Here is an 18,062-nt window from a genome sequence, read left to right on the forward strand (position 1 = left end):
TATGATCAGATGAAACACGATCTTGGGGAGATGGGAGATGGAAGGGGAAGTGTCTGCAATTCTTCCCAGCCTCTTTCCAGTCTTTGCTTCCCATTGGCCTGGTAGATGGTGTGTGTGTGTGTGTGTGTGTGTGTGTGTGTGTGTGTGTGTGTGTGTGTGTGTGTACGCATGGCCACGCACACGCAGGCAGAGAAGAGGTGGTTCATTTGATCTTGTACTTTTTTCATGAGGTGGGTAGGAATGGTCTCCAAGCTCTCGAGTATTGAAGTTGGTTTCTTTTAACGTCCTCAAGGCCCACCCACTTGGCCAGGCCATGTGTGTCCCCTGCGTGCAGAGGTTGAAACTGACTTAGGACACCGGAACCTAAGTTGCATTTCACAAGTGGTCAAATCCCATTTCCATGAATATCTTTACAGTGAAGATTTCCCCTGAAATACAGGGAGTTAGAGACTCAGCTGGAGGCTCACTGGTTTTAAGAATATTCAACGTGATGCAATTTTGTTATGACTGAAAAGTTAATGCCCTTGGAACAGAATGCTGAGGAAATTGACCAGTTCATGTACCCTCTCCAGGGTTGCAGAAGAGAAGCTGGTGAATGGTACTTATGGCCTGGTAAACTTTTAGTAGTGCAAGGTGAGGTGACTGGTTCTTTTATGGTGTGGTTCTTATGGGAAAATCTGTGGTGATGATCATAGGGTTTCCTGAGCTGGAGGTTGGCTGAGGAGGCCGGGAGGTACATTAGCCATATAAAAAATAGTTAGTGAATTTGACCTTTCTACTTAAGAAAAGTCTTGCTTTTTCTCTGTTTTTTTTTTTTTTTTTTTGTTTGTTTGTTTGTTTTTGTTTTTTTGTTTTTGAACCTATGGAGAGCTGATTCCTGTGTGGCCAATCTTTGCTGTGCAAATGGTTTCATTTTTAAGAGTTGGGGAGAGAGGTGGACGTGCCTATGTCAAATAAATCTCTTGATATAGGGTGTCTATGCTGTCTTTTGCAAGCTGTGAGAAAAGTTAATTTTTTAAAAATATATTTATTTATTTTTGAGAGCGAGCGCACCAGCCGGCAGTGGGGCAGGTGGGGGGTGGGGTGTGTGTGCGGGGTGTGTGTGCAGAGAACAGAGGATCCGAAGCAGGCTCTGCCTTAAAGCAGCGAGCCTGTTGCAGGGCTCAAACTGGAACCTTGAGATCATGACCTGAGCCGAAGTCTGATGCTCAACTGACTGAGCCACCCAGGCACCCCAGAAGTTAATAATTTCTAACAAAGTTTTGTGCTCTGGTAAAGGGTGTGAGGTTCTGGCCATTTGTGGTTTGGTCTGCCATCTTGAAGCAATATGGATGGCAGTGAAAGCTTGCGTGGGTTTGCGTTCAATAATTTGTTAAGGAATAGTGTCAGAATTATGCTATGAAGTTGGCATAGACTTGATTGAAGTCACGCTGATTGAGGACCAGAGTTCACGGATTTTGGGGTCAAAACTCTTTTTCCTAGGTTGGAATCCACTTGGTTTCATTGGTCTGAGAGGCAGGTTGTGATAAATGAGGACGGGGAGGGAACATCTGTATTGTGAAGGCATTAAGGGGTGGTTTGGGGTTGCAGGGGTGACAGAGAAGCAACTGGAAAATTAAGAGAAATTTGAGAAAATTAAGAAAAGGAACTCTCTTTTTTCATTGTCCTTCTCCAATCTTCATGTGTTCTATTTCCATGGCTACTGTCTAGTTAGCCCTCATTCCTGCTTGCTAGAATTATTGCTGTTGTCTCTTTCCAGACTCTTCCTCTAGTTTGGAATGCATGCCTCTCCTATCCATTCAAATCCTGGCCATTTTTTTAAACTTTTTTGTAGACTTTTATGATAACTTTTATGATCGTTTTCCGCACACTTTGATCACTCCATCTCACTGCCCATGGAAACCATCTATACAGAGCCTTGTTGGCAGCTTTCCATGGGCTGGGGCCTTGTGCTTGCTGAGTGCTTTGGTTCAGTCTCATTTCAAGCTGCCAGGGGCCAGGTGAGAGAAGGAATTGTTACCTCCATTTTGCAGGTGAGGAAACTGAGGCACAGAGAGGTTAATTCACAGCCGGTATCTGGTAGAATGAGGGTCCAAACACGGGCCATAACTGACTCCAGAATCGGTGCTCCTAACACTGGCTCAGTGCTGCAGGACCATGGCAAGTGCCCTGTTGGCTCCTGTTCCGATTGACTTCTCATTCAGATTTGTCTTTCCAACCACAGCTTATTAATCTTTTCCATGCCAGAGACCTTTCATGTGTATACAGACCTATTCATCTGTGTAACTCTCCCATAATGCCTTGCACATAGTAGGCATGGGTGCTAATTGAATGAAGGGGTTAAGAAACTATGGGTGAGAAAAAATAGGTAATTTGGGGTCACTGAGTAACCTGGCCTGGAATACCAATGGCATATTGGAAGATGTTCTTTTGGCGACTTCACTTTTGCGGGGTGATCTTGAGCCAGGTGCCTCTAATGTGCATTAGCTAGTTACCTGGCATCTTGTAAAAGAGTGGGCAGCAACTGACTTTCCTTTTTCAATTAAGATGATTCACAGATCACCATAGTTTGTGGGGGAGCCTGTCAGCCCAGGTACCTGCTCAAGCCTTGGTGAGGGGCAGGGGTGAGGAGGGAGTGCCCGACTGCTGCTGGGCTAGAAGGGACCTCGACTGGGAAGATCCTGGTCTCCACTCGCTTAGGGAAATGACTTTGTGTTCCTGGCAAATTGTCTCCCCTTCTTGGCAACGGGCCTAGGGGTCTTAAAGGCTCCTCTCACGTCAAGGCCGGACCCTAGGAGCTGGAGTGAACCAGGTGATTCGGGGGAGGGGGTTTAAATTTTCTTTGAATTGGTGAGTTTTTATTTGAGTCACAGTCTGTTTCCCCACTGACACACCGGGCACATTATCTGTAAGCATGAGTCCCTGATGTTGACCGCATGTAACGTGGAGCATTAGGACATTTGGTGCGCGAGTGGACTTTTCTGAGAAATTGGTTTGCCTTAAGTCAGAACAGCCGTGAGGCCCCGGGAGGAGCCTCACGGGGACTCTACTGTGGTTTCCTCTCCCGGCTAGAGCGTTGGGTCTCAGAGTATTGATGAACGCCCTTGGGTGCCATTGGGTCCTCTTAGACGCTGCTGTCTGGGTCCTGGCCTCCTTTTGTGGAGCGGACACTCCCAGTGCTACCTGTGTCTCTTACTTTGGGCCCAGTGGTGTCCTGGCTGCCTTCTCCACTGGGCTCTCCTCCAGGGTCAGTGGGGGTGCTAGAAACAGGTGTCTGTGGTGCCTTCTTGGCTACCAGCAGTCCTTTCCCTCCTTAAGGTAGCTAATTGTATGTTTTCTTCTTGGCAGCAAGGAATGAGCGGAGTAGACAGGGCCCGGGGTTGGCTTCAGTGCCGAAGGTGCCAGAGAGCAGTGGTGGCTCCTTGCGCTGCTCATGTGACCGTAGTTCTTAGAACGCTTTTTCAGCACATGCTTGTGGTTTGGCCTCACGGGGGCCTTACTGGCCAGGTTTTATTCTTAGATTTCATCCCCATTTCACAGATAAGAACACTGAGGCCTGGAGTTTAGATAGTTTGTCCAAGGGCATGTAGCCAGGGGGCAGAGCTGGGACTAGATGTTAGTCTTTCGAGTTCTACCTCTCAGCCTGTGACGGCGCTTATTTGATACAGAATTCCTGCTAAACGGAGGGAACGTTTGTGCATTTGGCCCCAAGTGTGCCCCTGTACAGTCACTGCAGAAACGCATTCAGCAGAGAATTAGACTGAAGCCCCTGAGAGGTAAATTGCAGAGTCACTGGCAGAGGTGGGACTGGAGCTCGGGAAGGGAGTTTGTTATGGTACAGTGGCTCTTTTGGCAGGGAAAATGTGATAAAAGCTATGGCCTTTCCTTCCAGAAAATACATGCGTCCCCACAAAGGAGACTTTGTGCCTGGTTTTGGGAGGTGCACGGATTGCTGCCTCTAACCCCAGCCCCTCTGTGATTCCCGGGGAAGAACTCGGGGAGTGTGCTAGACATGGAATCCCATGACCTTGGCTAGTGTTGAGCCTCAGTTTCTCCGCTCTGAAGACCTGAGGTCCCTTTCTGCTCTGCCATTGGGAGCCCCCGACTCAGCAGGGCTGGCTCCCTTAGTCCTGTGCGTCTGCAACAGGACTCTGCTGACCCCCTTGCCCCCAGCTGTGAACCTGTCTCCAGGCAGTGGGGGGCAGGTGGGGGGATTAGGAAAGTGCCCCAGAGGCCTAGGCGTGGACGAGAGCTGAGGTATTTGTGGCTCTGTGGCAGGGGTCCAGCGTCCTTGGTGGGTTCGAAATAGCAAAGTGATATTTGAGAGGGCTCTCCTTGGATGTGCTGAGCTGGGGTTCCTGCCAGGCGGGGAGTGTCCACGCCTGCCAGAACCCTTTGGGGGCAGGGGCATGAGAGGACGGCAGTGCGGGCAGAATGGGAGGGGAAGGGCTGAGGCCCGGCCCGAGGAGCTGGGGAGTGCTCTCCCCAGAGATAAGCCAGCCTAGCCATCTGCCCAGAGGTCCTGGCAAGTTCATAGCAGTTGCCTTTGGCTCTGACCCTTGGCGCCCTTGTGTGGCAGATTAAAAAAACAAAACGTAACACAGTTATTTTTCCCCACCCCCACCCCCCTTGGAGCTTAGACTTTGTGTTGCATCCTTTCTTGGGGCTCCCACCCCGTTTGCTGCAATTCCTCTAACCCCAGAGGCTGCCAGACTCCTCCATCGGTAGCTAATTAAACACTAAATGAGTAACTGGAATTGCATTTTGCCAGAACCCAGGCTGTGCGGCCACCTTAATGGGTTTCAAGTGGCGGCAAGACCCCAAATTGCAAATCCTTGCCCTTTATTTCAAGGCAGGAGGTGGGGCTGGGGCAGGGGTGGGGGTAGAGTGGCAGGGACCCAAACACAGTTTTTGGCAGTGGTCACTTCATTTGAACTCCAAGACCAGCCGTGTGCACGTCTTTGCATAATGCCATCTTTGTTAGCTAAGCATTTGCAAACTTGGACCAAGAGTTAGTTCTGTGCCAGCCACTGCTCTGAAGGAGCCAGAGACACCCAGCCCTCCTCGAAGTGTCCCTTAGGCTGTCTTAATTTTCCAAGGGAAGCAGGTTCTCTAGTGGAGACCTCAGGCCAGGGCTGCCTTGCCCTCTTCCCTCGACCTTCCTGCCTGTGTGTGTGTGTGTGTGTGTGTTTTAAGCCTTAAGAGGGAGACATGGAAGGGAGGTGTGTGTGCTTGAGGCCCTGTCAGCCAAGATAACAGAAATGTTACACTAGCTGTAGCCTTTATAATAGCGTCTAGGGTTTAGAGTATTTAGAAAAATTAATCTTTTTTAGCTTGGTAATAATTCTGACCACGGCACAAGTGCATTAGATGATTCACATAAACTTCTTTAATACATGTTGCTAGGAGCTTACAGCAAATAGACAATAACGATTGTTTGTTTTTGATTCGCCAGGGTAATGGGGTTTTCTGTAGCCTCAGCGAGATGAGTTTTAGAAATGTTTCTCTCCCGTGTTACGCTTTTCTCTACCCGGGTCTTGAATCCTCTGGGTTTTGAAGGGTTTGGGCTCAGACTGATGACTGGGATGCACACCTAAGTTCCATTCCTCACTGTCATTTCCTGGCAGGGTGGAGTTTCAGATCTCAGTTTCCCCATCTGTAGAGTGGGCGAGTGGTGGTCCCTTCGCGTGGTGGTTTTGAGAGTTTTGTACTATCACGTATGCGGGATGGTTGTGTCTCTGTGGCTTGTGCTTGGTGAGTTTATCTCCTTTCTCTTTTGCAGCCCTAAGGTTTTTTTCCCCCAAAACTTTTATTTATTTAATTTAATTTATTTATTTATTAAAAAAAAAATTTTTTTTTTTTAACATTTATTTATTTTTGAGACAGAGAGCATGAACAGGGGCGGGTCAGAGAAAGAGGGAGACACAGAATCTGAAACAGGCTCCAGGCTCTGAGCTGTCAGCACAGAGCCCAACGCGGGGCTCGAACCCACGGACTGCGAGATCATGACCTGAGCCGAAGTCGGACGCTTAACCGACTGAGCCACCCAGGCGCCCCTCCCCCCAAAACTTTTAATATGATAGAGACAACAGCATCCTTTTCTGGGAGAGCAAGCTGACTGAGGGACCTGGACACTTGAATTTCCCAGTGATGCTCTCCAGTGCCTGGGCTCCCCGAATGTATCATGGAGTCTTTCCCTCCATACTAGCTGTCTTGTCTCACCCCCACACCCCTGCAAGGGGCAGAGTAGGCAGTACTACCGCAAGCTGGCGCTGATAAATGCTCCCCTAAGATGTCGGCACCCCTTATCTGTGTTGGACAGAGGCGTCCGGTCCCACATAGTGAAATGGTAAGACCCAGAGGGGCTTGCGACTTGGCATCAGCAGAAATCTGGATTCAAATTTTGGCTCACACCCCTTGTTACCCGGGGGAGCCTTCACTCCTCAGGGTCCCTTCTCGACTGTGAAGTAGGTACAAGGGTCGTCCTTGCTCAGCCCCACCATGGAGTGGTTGAGAGAAAGGCATGGAAACCCGTCTAGCGAGGTCAGTGGTGCTGTGATGTGCTGTGTAGATGCTTATAGGGATGAACGGGATTGAAAGCGCCAAGTTGGGATCTTGTCATCGCCTTTCGTACGTATCCCACCCTTGCCTGCCTCAGGTCTCACTTGACTTTTAAAAAAATTTTTTTTTTTCCAACATTTTTTTATTTATTTTTTGGGGGGGACAGAGAGAAACAGAGCATGAACGGGCGAGGGGCAGAGAGAGAGGGAGACACAGCATCGGAAACAGGCTCCAGGCTCCGAGCCATCAGCCCAGAGCCTGACGCGGGGCTCGAACTCACAGACCGCGAGTTTGTGACCTGGCTGAAGTCGGACGCTTAACCGACTGCGCCACCCAGGCGCCCCCACTTGACTTTTTGATTGAGCAAGGAGTCCCAGAAGGGAGCCTTAGGACGTGAGCTTGGGAGGGGATGTGTCTCCATGGCAGGTCCTTGGGAAGCCAGTGCTGGTACATTGGCTGCTTTCTCCTCTGACTTCCTGCGGAGCTTGAGTGAGACATTGGTCATTTGGCTCCCGGGCCAGGAGCAGAAGACACTGCTGAGTTTCGTGGGGTTGATCCAGCTGAATTACGGAGTGCTTGCTCTGCTCACTGTCTCGTTGAAGAGACAGATGCAGCCTAGGATGTGATAAGTACTTAGAAAGCCTTGTGCGGAGAGATCTTGGTCTTTCGAGAGATCAGGATGCAGTCAGGACAGATGGTGGGAGAAGGTAAGCGGTCCCACTCTCGGTGGCGGCCAGGAAACGTATTTAATGTATATGTACATGGCGGGATCGCAAGTGATGGAACTGGAGGTCACCTAGGCATCTTACAGATAGGTAAACTGAGGTCCAGAGAGGAAAGATGCCCCACCTGAGGTGACCGGTAGGTCTCAAACCTACAAAGCCAATCAGGATCCGGGACATTTATCTTTGCTTCGTGCTGCCTTGCTGCACCTGTAAGCTGTGCAAACTCGGGCACTTTAATTAGCCTCTCTGTTTCTCAGTTTCCTCAGGTAGAAAATGGGGTTGATAGCGTATACCCACCTCATAAGGCCGTCGTGGGGATTAAATGAGCTTATGTGCTTGCACACATCCCGTATGTAATAGGGCCTGGCACAGAATAAGCACCATGTCAGCGTGCTAGCATGACCTCACCTTGGGCCCTGTGTGGATCCTGGCTTTCTCATGGCCAAAAGGGAGGCAGCAGCAGAATGGTCTTGGTGTGAGAGGTGTGTGTGTGTGTGGACATGAACCATCATAGGCTGCCTCACCTGTTGATTAGCGCTCTGGATCTGTGGCTTTGAATCCACCTTCTTCAAGTACCCTTGGACATTTGGAGGGTGAGGGTCGCACCTGCAGCCTCCAAACCGGCCCCAGCACTGTGAGGATGTAATGAGATGACATTCATGGGCATTCTGGGCTGGCAGCTGGACTGTGTTGTTCGGTCAGCGTCCGTTTTCTCCTCTGCTGGCCACTTCTCTTGATCTAGGAGTCTGGAACTTTCCCCTGCCCCCTCTGACCCTTCCTGTGGTCCCTGCTGGGTACCACCGGAGATGGGGTGTTTGCTCTCCTGCCCGCTGGCCCTCTGTAGAGCAGATGCCAGCCTGGAATGTGGCTGTCTCCCCACCAGACCTGCCAGGACCACCCCCACTGGGGACACCCCCTCCTTTTCTTCCTTCTTTTTTTTCTCTCCCCGGGAACTCTGTGTCCTTATTTGCTACTTGCTGCCCGGCAGGAGGGTGATTTGAGTCAAGGTTGTATCTCTTCCCTTCCCAACTGGTAGATTAAAAGCTCTTGAGGGCAGGGGCTCTTACCTTCACCCTGTTTGTGCTACCCCCACTCCCGGGGCCTATTGCAGAGTCTTGAATAAATCCCGAGATTGGTGAGCTAGACTCCGGGCCTTGAGAAGTGAGAAAGGTCTGATCCCTGCCCTGGGATCAAGCGTGTTAAATACACGTTTTAATGGAGATGGACAAGTGGCACATGGTAACACATTGTTTTGCAAACTGTGAGTTGTGACCCATTAGTGCCTTGGGAAATCAACTTAGTGGGTCACGACTGGCAATTACAAAAAATGAAACAACTGTATCACACAGAGGAAGCGTAAGTATTGTTTGGGGGAACTTCTATTTTCAGTGATTTATGCGTGCCCGTAAATAAATGTTGCGTCCTGGGTTTGCGAGGTAAAATTTGCCTCCTTGTGGGTCTCAGTCTAAACTTTGAAAGCCGCTAGCTCAGAGGGGGCTGAGATGGAATCTTGCGACCCACAGGTGACGTCAGCCAAGCGACAGACGGTTGCTGACCTCAGTTTCCGGATCTGTAATAAGGAGGGAATTATTCCCACCTCTGAGGGTTCTTGGGAGAACTGTTTCCCCACCATGTCTTTCACTTCCAGGCTGGTGCCTCAGGGCTCACTTGGTGGCTGCCAGTGGTGTTTGCTGCCCTGTTCTTTGTGCAGAGAACATGAGCAAAGTGCCCGGCAGGTGCTTGCCAAGTGCTGAATGAGCAGTAGCTCCCACCTAAAGTCTGCAGCTTGTCCTTGCCGGCTGGCCACAGGGCAGCTCTCCGTGCCTCCCCTCCTCCGGGTCCTGGCCCTCCATGGAGGGTGCTGTCGGAACACCTGCAGGGCTCAGGCTACAGCAAGGGTCTTGAGAATAGGTCTCCAGGCATCCTGTCTGACCCAGGTTGGCCCAGCTTCCCAAATTCTCTGTCCCCTCCCGGTGACAGCTGTTTGCACAGCTCCCGAGGCAGGCTTTGTGTCTCCCGTTCTTTGTGTGTTTGGGTGAAGCGCCTGACATTTCACTTCTGTTTCACAGTCCTCTGACCTTAAGAAGCACGGCTGCTCCCTGGGGCCCCTGTCTGAGGCTTTCCTCTGATCCTTCCTTCCCCGTCACAAAAGGCTGTTTGAGAGAGCAGGCTCTGGGGTGGCAGACCTCCCCTATGCCCGGGATGCTGGCTGCAGCTTTGAGAGCTCTTGGGATAGACAGAGCGTGGCTTTGCAGACTGGACCGGGAGGGCGGTGGATGGCGGGCAGTTGCTCCCAGGTGTCCACTGCATGCCTGGCTCTGTGCTGGTGGTGGGGATGAGGGCAGGGTCATGGACGGTGCCCGGGATTTGCACTTGGATGACCAGAGTTCAAGTTCTGATTCTTTCAGATAGCCGTGGGTAAGTCCTCTGGCCTCCCTGAGCCTTGGTTCATCTGATCCGAAATGATGTGAGACGAGGCCTGGATTTTTTTTTCTGCCTCTCGAGCATTTTAGAAGTCGGGTGAGAGCGCGTGAAGATGGTTTTTGTTAGTGGTGGTCGCCTGTTGAGAAGGCTTTTTGGAATGTGAACAGACCATCCGATCACGGACTGTGTATTAAGAAGCAATGTCTCAGTTAACAGATGGGGGACACCGAGGCCCGGAGTAGGACGTTAACACAGCAAGTCTGCGGCTGGACAGATACCCGATTCCCGTGGCAGCCGCTGAGTGTAGAAAACCTTTCCTTCCGAGGCTGGCGCCTGTGTCTGTGCCGCCCGTTAGGAATTTCGCAGCTTTCTTTGGGAGATGCCGTGGGCTTCCTGTGGCTTTGGCCATCCGTGGCCTGTGCCGAGGGGGGCAGACGGCCCGGCAGGCAGGCCTGGTGTCGGGCGTGTGCACGCTGCTGTTCTTTTCTCGCTGTCTTTTAGAAGGCTTCCAGTAGCAAATGTTATCCTCCCTCTGGAGGCCCTTCCTCTTGGCAGCGCTGGCCTCCCGCCGCCCGCCAGCTCCCGCTCGTCGAGCCCACTTGTGTTACACGAGGCCGCCCTGGCCCACGGCTCTGCTCGCGGGTGTCGCTGCGGATCTCCGGGCTGGCGAGCCGCTTCGGAAGGGGATTTTACAGCATGACAGGGAATTTCAGCCACCACGTTATCTCCGAATTGGCCAATTGATGGTTTCAGCAGAGCATTTCAGCATCGGGGAAGCCAATACAATTTGAGTTAGTTGTGATGGCTGCCACTTTAAATACCGCGGTGAATTTCTGTCAGTGAGCTAATGCGTGGAATAGGGAATTGCAGAAAACTTGATCACCAGAGTGCATCAGTCGATTCTGACCCCAAGCTATAGAAAATGAACTGAAATCTAGTTGACTGTCGCCACATACTTTCTTTGGCATTATTTAGCTAGCAGCATCTTTGTCAAAGGGAACTTGAAGAGAAGAGATGAGGTAAAAATCACGGTATTGGACTCTGGCCGCCGCGATTTTAGGGAGCAGCGATCTTCCACGGGAGGCTGAGCCGTCGGGTTGGGGTGGCGGTTTCTTGCCGAGGGATAAGTAACTAAACTACCTAAACCACGGCGCTGTGGCTTAAAAATAATTCGTTATTTGTTTAACGAAGGAAACCGGTATTTATTGAGCACTTACTGTGTGCCAAGACCTTGAGAAAAGTATTCTTATTCAATCCTTGTCCATTGGGGGCAACGTAGGGGACAGGATATTTATTCTTCGCATTTCAGGAAGTAAGAACTGTTGAGAACGACGAACAAGTTTGAGTGCTAATTGTGTGTCAGGCACCGTTCTGAGCCCTTTAGGTTTTTTGTTTTTTTAATGTTTATTTTGAGAGAGAGAGAGAGAGAGAGAGAGAGAGAGAGAGAGAATCCTAAGCAGGCTCCGTGCTGTCTGCGCAGAGCCCGACGCGGCACTCAGTCCCATGAACCGTGATACCATGACCTGAGCCGAGATCAAGAGTTGGATGTCTGGCCGCCTGAGCCACCTAGGTGCCCCTGAGCCCTTTAGGTTTTATCTCTTCTTGTACTCCAAACAGCCCAACGCATTAAGTTTGGTTTTCCTTCCTATTTTGTAGAAGAGGAAACAGACGCAGTAGAGGGATTCAGTAATGTTGAAGGTGGACATAAAATGAAAGTGGTCTTCATTACCATACCATGCTGCCTCCCCGAGAATCAGTACCAGATTCGACATCTTTGTTGCCTGATTAACTGATGACCTATCGCCCAGCCCAGGGTAGTTTGATACTGGCACTGAGAGGAGTAGCTGGAGGGGGTCTTCGGGGAGATGGGCAAGCTGAAGCCTTGCCTGTGGGGTCGGGTGGTGCCTTACCCAGTTGGTTTTCAGTGACCTCAACCAGGAGGAAGATCTCTTGCTTTGGGCTTGCCTACCCTAACGAAGAGTTTCCCCTTCTCTTCACGTACACCTGCTTCCATGCCTGAAAATATTTCATTTGCAAATAGATTGCATGCATCGAGTCACCATTTTAATGAAGAAGTAGGAAAGACAAGAACTATAGAGTTGCTGATTAGAGCTTCCTGCCAGCTCAGGGGACCCAGTGTGAGCATACCAGGTTGGTAGAATTCTAGTCAACACAACACGTTGGGAATTTCGGTTCCATTTCGGTTGAGGTAGACTTGATTTTTGTGGAGCCTAAAAAAATGCCAGCCATGCTTCAGAGTCTGCAGTGGAGTTTTCAAGAGACCATGACCCTCTGCACTTCCTCCACTCACCTAGCAATGTAAGAGGCTCCTTCTAGGCTTATTCTGGGATGGCCAGGGTTGGGCTTTGTGGAGGGAGGTTCCTCATTTTTTCCCCCTAGGGAGTCAGGAAGGGTCATGATGCCGAGTTTGCTCTGGGTCATTCTTCCAAGTGCAGGCCGCTCAGAGCTTCCCTGTGAGGAGAACCCACCTGCGGGAATGGGTGGCACAAGGAGCGCACGGAGCCTTCTGTGTAGAAGGCTCCCATCGCCAGCAGGTGCTCCCGAGACTCCCCTCCCTCCCAAATAAGAACCGTGCTCCCTACCATTCTGAGCTGACATCCATTGGTGGCGGGGAGGGGAGATGGATCACTGGACAGAAATCCTCTTTCACAACCAAACCGCCCCCCTTACTAGCCGCGTAACCTTCGATCGGCCATTGTCTTCTCTCTGGGCCTCAGTGTCGTAATCCGTAGCATGGGGACAGTGAGGGACACAAAAGTGATTTCTGAAACCGTGGTGACCAGCATTTGTCACACGTTTACCCTGGGCCAGGCACCGTACGTGGGCGTGACATTTAATCCCTGTAACTCTCTACAAGGCAATGGCTATCTTTATAGCCTTTGGACAGGGAAACTGAGGCTTAACTGGTGATGAAGTCATTAAATAAAGGAATCAGGATTTGAACCCAGGGCCTCCTCCCTCCTTTTGAGCCATGCTGCCAGTTTCACAAACTTTTGGATGACGTTAGGAGTTGGGGACCGTGGGGTAAAAATGCACTTTGAAAGAAGTGAGGATCATTTCAGTAGAAACCTGTAACCGTATGTCTTTAAACAACCACAGAAAAAAGATGTCAGTGACGGTTTGCTTCCCAGGGAGGTGAACGCAGACAAACCTATTTTGACTGTTAACTTATTTTGTTGCTTAAAAGCCAGTGACATGCAGCGTTGGATTTATTTTTCTTCACAGCGTTTAAGTGTTTGCCACTTCGTGAGTGACGTGTGTGAATGGGGGGATTGCCTGTACTTTGGGGATGCATTTCAGGCTTTTGCCTTAAGAGGGACCTGGGAGAAGGTGTGTGAGGTGCCCCTGGAGCCAGAGCCGAGCAGTGGCTCGAGGGCCTTGTGCGGACCTGTGTCTCAGGGTGTTGCTGGAGCCAGAGCTCGCTCTGGAGTTGGGGTCACGGTGGAGAACCGATCGCAGGAGTCTTTGTGACTGGAAGCCTAAATATTTATTCTGTTCTGTCCCTAATGAAAACAAATTGTCAACAGTTGTTCAGTAACTGACTAAATTAAAATCTGTAATTAGTCAATTAGATTAAAGAGTTGGCACAACCTGATTGTATCATGCTGGTTAGGTTATTAAGAGAAAGGGTGTGATTTTTAATTACTGAATGCTAATTTTGACAGTTTCAAATAGAAACAGACGTGTTTTTCCCCCCTTTCCCTAATTCTGAATGGTTTGGAAAGTAAAGACACTCCATGTGTAAATTATAGTTTTTTGTTTCTGTTTTTTGTTTTTGTTTTTTTTTTTTTTTTTTGAAGGAAAATAATCCAAGAAGGCCCTGCCATGGAGTAGGGGGATTTTAGTTAAGGGGCCACATTGGATTTCATTGATCGGGTTAGCTGGAAATCCTTACCTTCTTGAGGGATGGATGGCCTGGCGTTCGGCAGCTCTGTTTTTGCTTTAAATGAGAAGTTGAATTTCAGCTTCAAGCAGTCAAGTCATTGGGTTAGAGTTCTTTTTAGCGTCCCCCCCATGTCTTTCCTCTCAAGGGGCTTTTTTGACCAGCACCCCAGAAGCGACGGGCAGCAGGAGACCGATCCAGTGAGGAAGCAGCTGTGTGTGTGAAGTGTGGTGGGAATCCACGGGACTCAGACACCGGCAGACATGGATAACCGTATCTGACTTTATTTTATAGAGTACTTTCCCGCATACAGGGCAGCCCGGTGAGAGCGACAGCCGGGATGAAAGTTCTTAGTGCTTCTGCTTTATGGCTGAGGAGAGCTGAAGGCTGAGGAAGGAGGAAGCCAGGGGTGGGTGTGCAGGCAGGATGGACAGGTGGGTGGGGACAGGGTTGTGCGCAGGCGGCCAGGAGTTCTGGTAGGGCAGAGAGGAGAGGGGCTTCTTGCTTGGCAGGAAGATGGGATCAGGAGGGAGGGCCGGCTGGTGGATTTAGAGGTGTAGAAAGCCAGCGGAGAGTTTAGGTTGAATGGAGTCCGCTGACTTGAAAATGGAGCAAGTCCTTCTGTTTTGTTTCTCTGGGGGATGCTGTCTCTTTGCCTTCCCTGCCAACACTGGAATACGGAGTGGGGGCAGTCTTGGAACTGGGGGTGAGATCTGAGCTGCTTCCAGACCCCGACACAGCCTGGATCCCCTCAACTGCCAGAAGGGCCTTCCCGTCTCCCCGCCCTCCTCCTCAGCTCCTGGGAGGTCACATGTGGTTGGCCCTGGAGGCATAAGGAACATGGTATCTGGAGAGCCTCAAGCCTTAGAAGAGGTCCAGGGGCCACTGCAGGAAGGCCACCCAGCCCTAACCTCTCCTTGCCCCAGTCCTGTGCTTAGTGACTATGGGTTGAGACTCTAAACCCGCGTCCCCAGCCGAGGGGCTGCTGTCTCCTTATGGCCCACTGGGCATCCTCCCTGTCTTGGAAAAACTATCCCAAACCCTGTGCCTCCAGGAACCACAATGGATGGTGGTGTTGATACGGTGCGTAAGCTCTACTTTTTGCTGTCTTAAGTTTTCCATGATCCATTTGGGAAGCACTGGTTAAAATGGCCTTTGGTTTTCAAGATTTAATATTAAAGCTGTTGATGAGCCAGGATGAGTCTTTTTTAAAAGGAAGCAGTTTTGCTGTTTGCATTTGATAGATGTATGGGATGCTTGGGAACCACAGTGCAGAGAAGAAGGTGAGGCAGTCTGGGCTCTAATCCCATTAGGACTTTTGCTTGTAGCGTGACCTGTGCTCCTTGCTTAACTGAGCCTCAGTGTCCTCATCTGTAAAACGGGTTGCACTCAGCTTGCATTACTGTTTTGAGGCGAGGATGCTGGGCACCTTAGAGGATGCCCAGTAGGTATTTCTGGAATGAAAGAACGGGAGGCTGAAAAGTAGCCAGTGCTCTTGGGAAAGTATCCCTGCTTAGGGAGCTGCACCATGTATGTTTAGACCCACAAGTAAGTGAGAGGAGCCGAATTAAAAGCAGGAAGTATTTACAAGTGGTGGATTGGTGTGTGTTCTGAATTTGGAATTGCTCTTTCAGACCCAGGATCCACAGCCAAGGTTAAAGAGGCGGTGTGTGTGTGTGTGTGTGTGTGTGTGTGTGTGTGTGTGTGTAGTGGCAAATAGAAGAAAGGAAGTGACATTGCTAGGAGAGAGTTTATTTTAAAGCTTCCCCACTGATAGATTTGTAGTCCTGGGTAAATAGGGAAGCTTGTAAAACTTGATTCATTTTCTTCCTGAAGTCTGTTTTTGCTGGGGAGTGGGGGTGCGAACAGAGCCTCCAAGAGAATCACACGCTTTTAGGTTAGAAGTGTTTGTGTGTCCCCAGCACACCGTGGACAAGGCCAGAGCCGTGTTCTCACCTCCATCCTCTGCCCCCAAATCATCTTTCCCTTCCTAGGACAGAGTGCCTGTTGCTGGGCTTTGCTCTGGTCTCATCTAGGGATGAGTGAGGACTTCCTGCACTCGGGATGACTTCCTACTTCCTTCCTGGCCTGTGCTGCCCAGAGCAGATTGGGCTTGCTCTTTTCTTTCGGTTAGGAAACACATTCTCCCTCGTCCCTGCCCAGGCCTGTTCTGGATACATGGACAGGCAGCCTGGGCGACCACTGGCCAGCTAGGAAGCTAGGGTGTGTCCTAAACTGAAGGCCCATGTGAGCTGTTCAGGAATTAGAAGTTACTGCTCCCGGGAAACCAGTGCAGAAATGGAAAGATGGTCAGCAGGGAGAGGTGAGAAGGTGGTTGACCTCGTATGTTCGGGAAAAAAAAAAATTGAGGGAATTTTGGAATGTTGACTGTGTATTTTTGTTGTTTGGGTGGAGTGTGAACCTTGAGACTTAGATACCAAACATTGCCAGGCTGTAGTTAAGGAAGGGAAGGGCTGGGCTCCCTACCTCAGGGCCTTTGCACAGGCTTTTCCTCCTTGCTTGAAGCACTTTCCTCCATTCTTTTCCCCCTTGGGGATCTCTGTTCATTTTTCATGTCTCAGTTCGGATGTCTCCGAATTCTAAAGAATGCCTCATGATCATCTTTGAGCCATTGGGCAGGGCCCATAAACTTGAGGGCTTTTGACACCTGATGGATATTCCAGTTCATATTTGTGGACTGAAAGTGATCAGGAAGTACCAGGAGGCTACCCACCTCCCAGGGCCCCGTCTGTGCATTTAAATGGCTTCCTGAAGCCTTAGTGTCCTCGGCACATGTCCCAAGTTTTGTTGCCCTGGCCTTGCTGTGCGCCTTTCTTTTCTGAAATAGATCTTGGACGTATTAATGGAGCTTCCAATATGAAATGTCCTCAGAGATGTGTGGAAAAATGCTCAGTGTTCAGTTAGCCCAACCTTTGGCCAACCGTTGAGGCCTCTGAGGCTAAAAGCCCTGTGACTCTTCTCCTGCCTGGGTTTTGCATTTTGTATAGAGGCTTGGGGGGAGGGTGGGCAGGGACCCGGCCTGGAATCCTGAACACCGTCCCTCGGCTGGTGCCTTAGTGTGGTGTTAACCTAGGATCATGGGCAATAGCCTGGTTTTGATTCTTCTAACTCTCCTGCTTATCTGGACAGGAATATTTCCTGATTTGACCCCCTGTAACTCAGAGTTGGTGACAATTTTATCCGGCCACACAAGCCTACAGTTGGCCTTTGCATTATCTGAGAAGACGGTTTGCTTAGCCTGGAGGACAAACAAGATTTGGGGATGAGGGGGTGGTCAGGACTTGGGCCACAGGACTTTGAGCAGTGGAGCTCTTAATCTGTTCTCCGTGGAGGGCCAGCCACACCCTAGGGAGGGGCTGCCGAGTTCTAAACCTTCTAAGCCAGTGGTTCAAGCTTTTCCGAAGGCTTGAAATCACTTCCCTTTAAACACCACCTTCTGTTAAGACTGTCCTGATGGTGCCAGTTCGTGAGGACATCTTATCCCAAATCCACTGAGGGGTCAGAGCAGATACTTGTTTTTCTTGGATCTGTACAGTTTAGTCTTTTATCCTCAGAGAGTTGGTGCCTCTGAGGTGTGGTGACAGACGGGACAGCAGCCAATCATTTACCCTCACAGAACTCACAGACTGTTCTTCCCCTTTCTGTGGGGTTTTTGTGTATTAAGATGTTAATTGCACGGCTGTGAATGGCAGTTACAACCTGCAGGTTCAGGTGAGCTTGCCCGCCCCCCCCCCCCCCGCCCCCCCAGGAGAGCACCAGAGAGCCTTCCTGGCCTCCCATGATGGGAAGAGCATTGAGGTCATTTGTGCCCCAGCCCGCCCTAGCCCTCTGGCCCGCCCCAGACTTCTGGACTGGCTCCTTGGAGTTAACTGACTGCTCACTTCTTTCTCTCTGAAGTTTTGGTAAGCGATACCTCCCTGGTCCCAGGCTCGGTCTGCAGCTCTACACAGCTGAGCCCCTTGGGGGCCTTGTCAAGGTAGGGTGAAGAGTTTGGAGAAAGTGATGATTGTGCCTTGGACACAGAAGAGGCGGAACAAAAATGTCCTTGCATGACTGTTACTCTAGAAGTTTTCTTTAAAAATTGGTTATTGGAAACACAAATCCACAAGAACATAAACTACGAAAGAAGGAGAGATACGCTGACATAAGGACGCTTTCAGGGGCCTCCGTTCTCTTAGACCTGAGTTAAGTTTTCTAGGCTTTACCAGAAACACAAATGCCCCTCCTCGTGGTTGGGGCGTGGACATTGCAGCCAGGCCTGGGCTACCTCCAAGGCACAGGTGCCTGCCACAGTACCCCCCTTTTCCAGCGAGTCCGTGAGTTTGTTGTGGACTGTCTCGCCCTGGGGAGGGCCGGGGTCATGGGCCAGGGCCACTCTGGGCTGCTGCTTCTCAGGAAGCCAGTGCCTGCACCATCCAGAGCTGCCT

The 18,062-nt window shown here is 50.5% G+C and overlaps 1 protein-coding gene across 3 annotated transcripts in view; it reads left to right on the forward strand.

The window, feature by feature from the left end:
* SSBP3 (single stranded DNA binding protein 3) overlaps positions 1-18,062 on the forward strand; it is a 164,064-nt gene that overhangs the window by 4,957 nt on the left and 141,045 nt on the right. The gene's annotated exons all lie outside the window — the stretch shown is intronic.

The sequence above is a fragment of the Lynx rufus genome, unplaced genomic scaffold (genome assembly GCF_022079265.1).
Source record: "Lynx rufus isolate CCGP_SWC_20201006 ecotype Redwood Valley unplaced genomic scaffold, mLynRuf1.p SCAF_2, whole genome shotgun sequence".
In the NCBI taxonomy this organism is placed as follows: domain Eukaryota; kingdom Metazoa; phylum Chordata; class Mammalia; order Carnivora; family Felidae; genus Lynx; species Lynx rufus.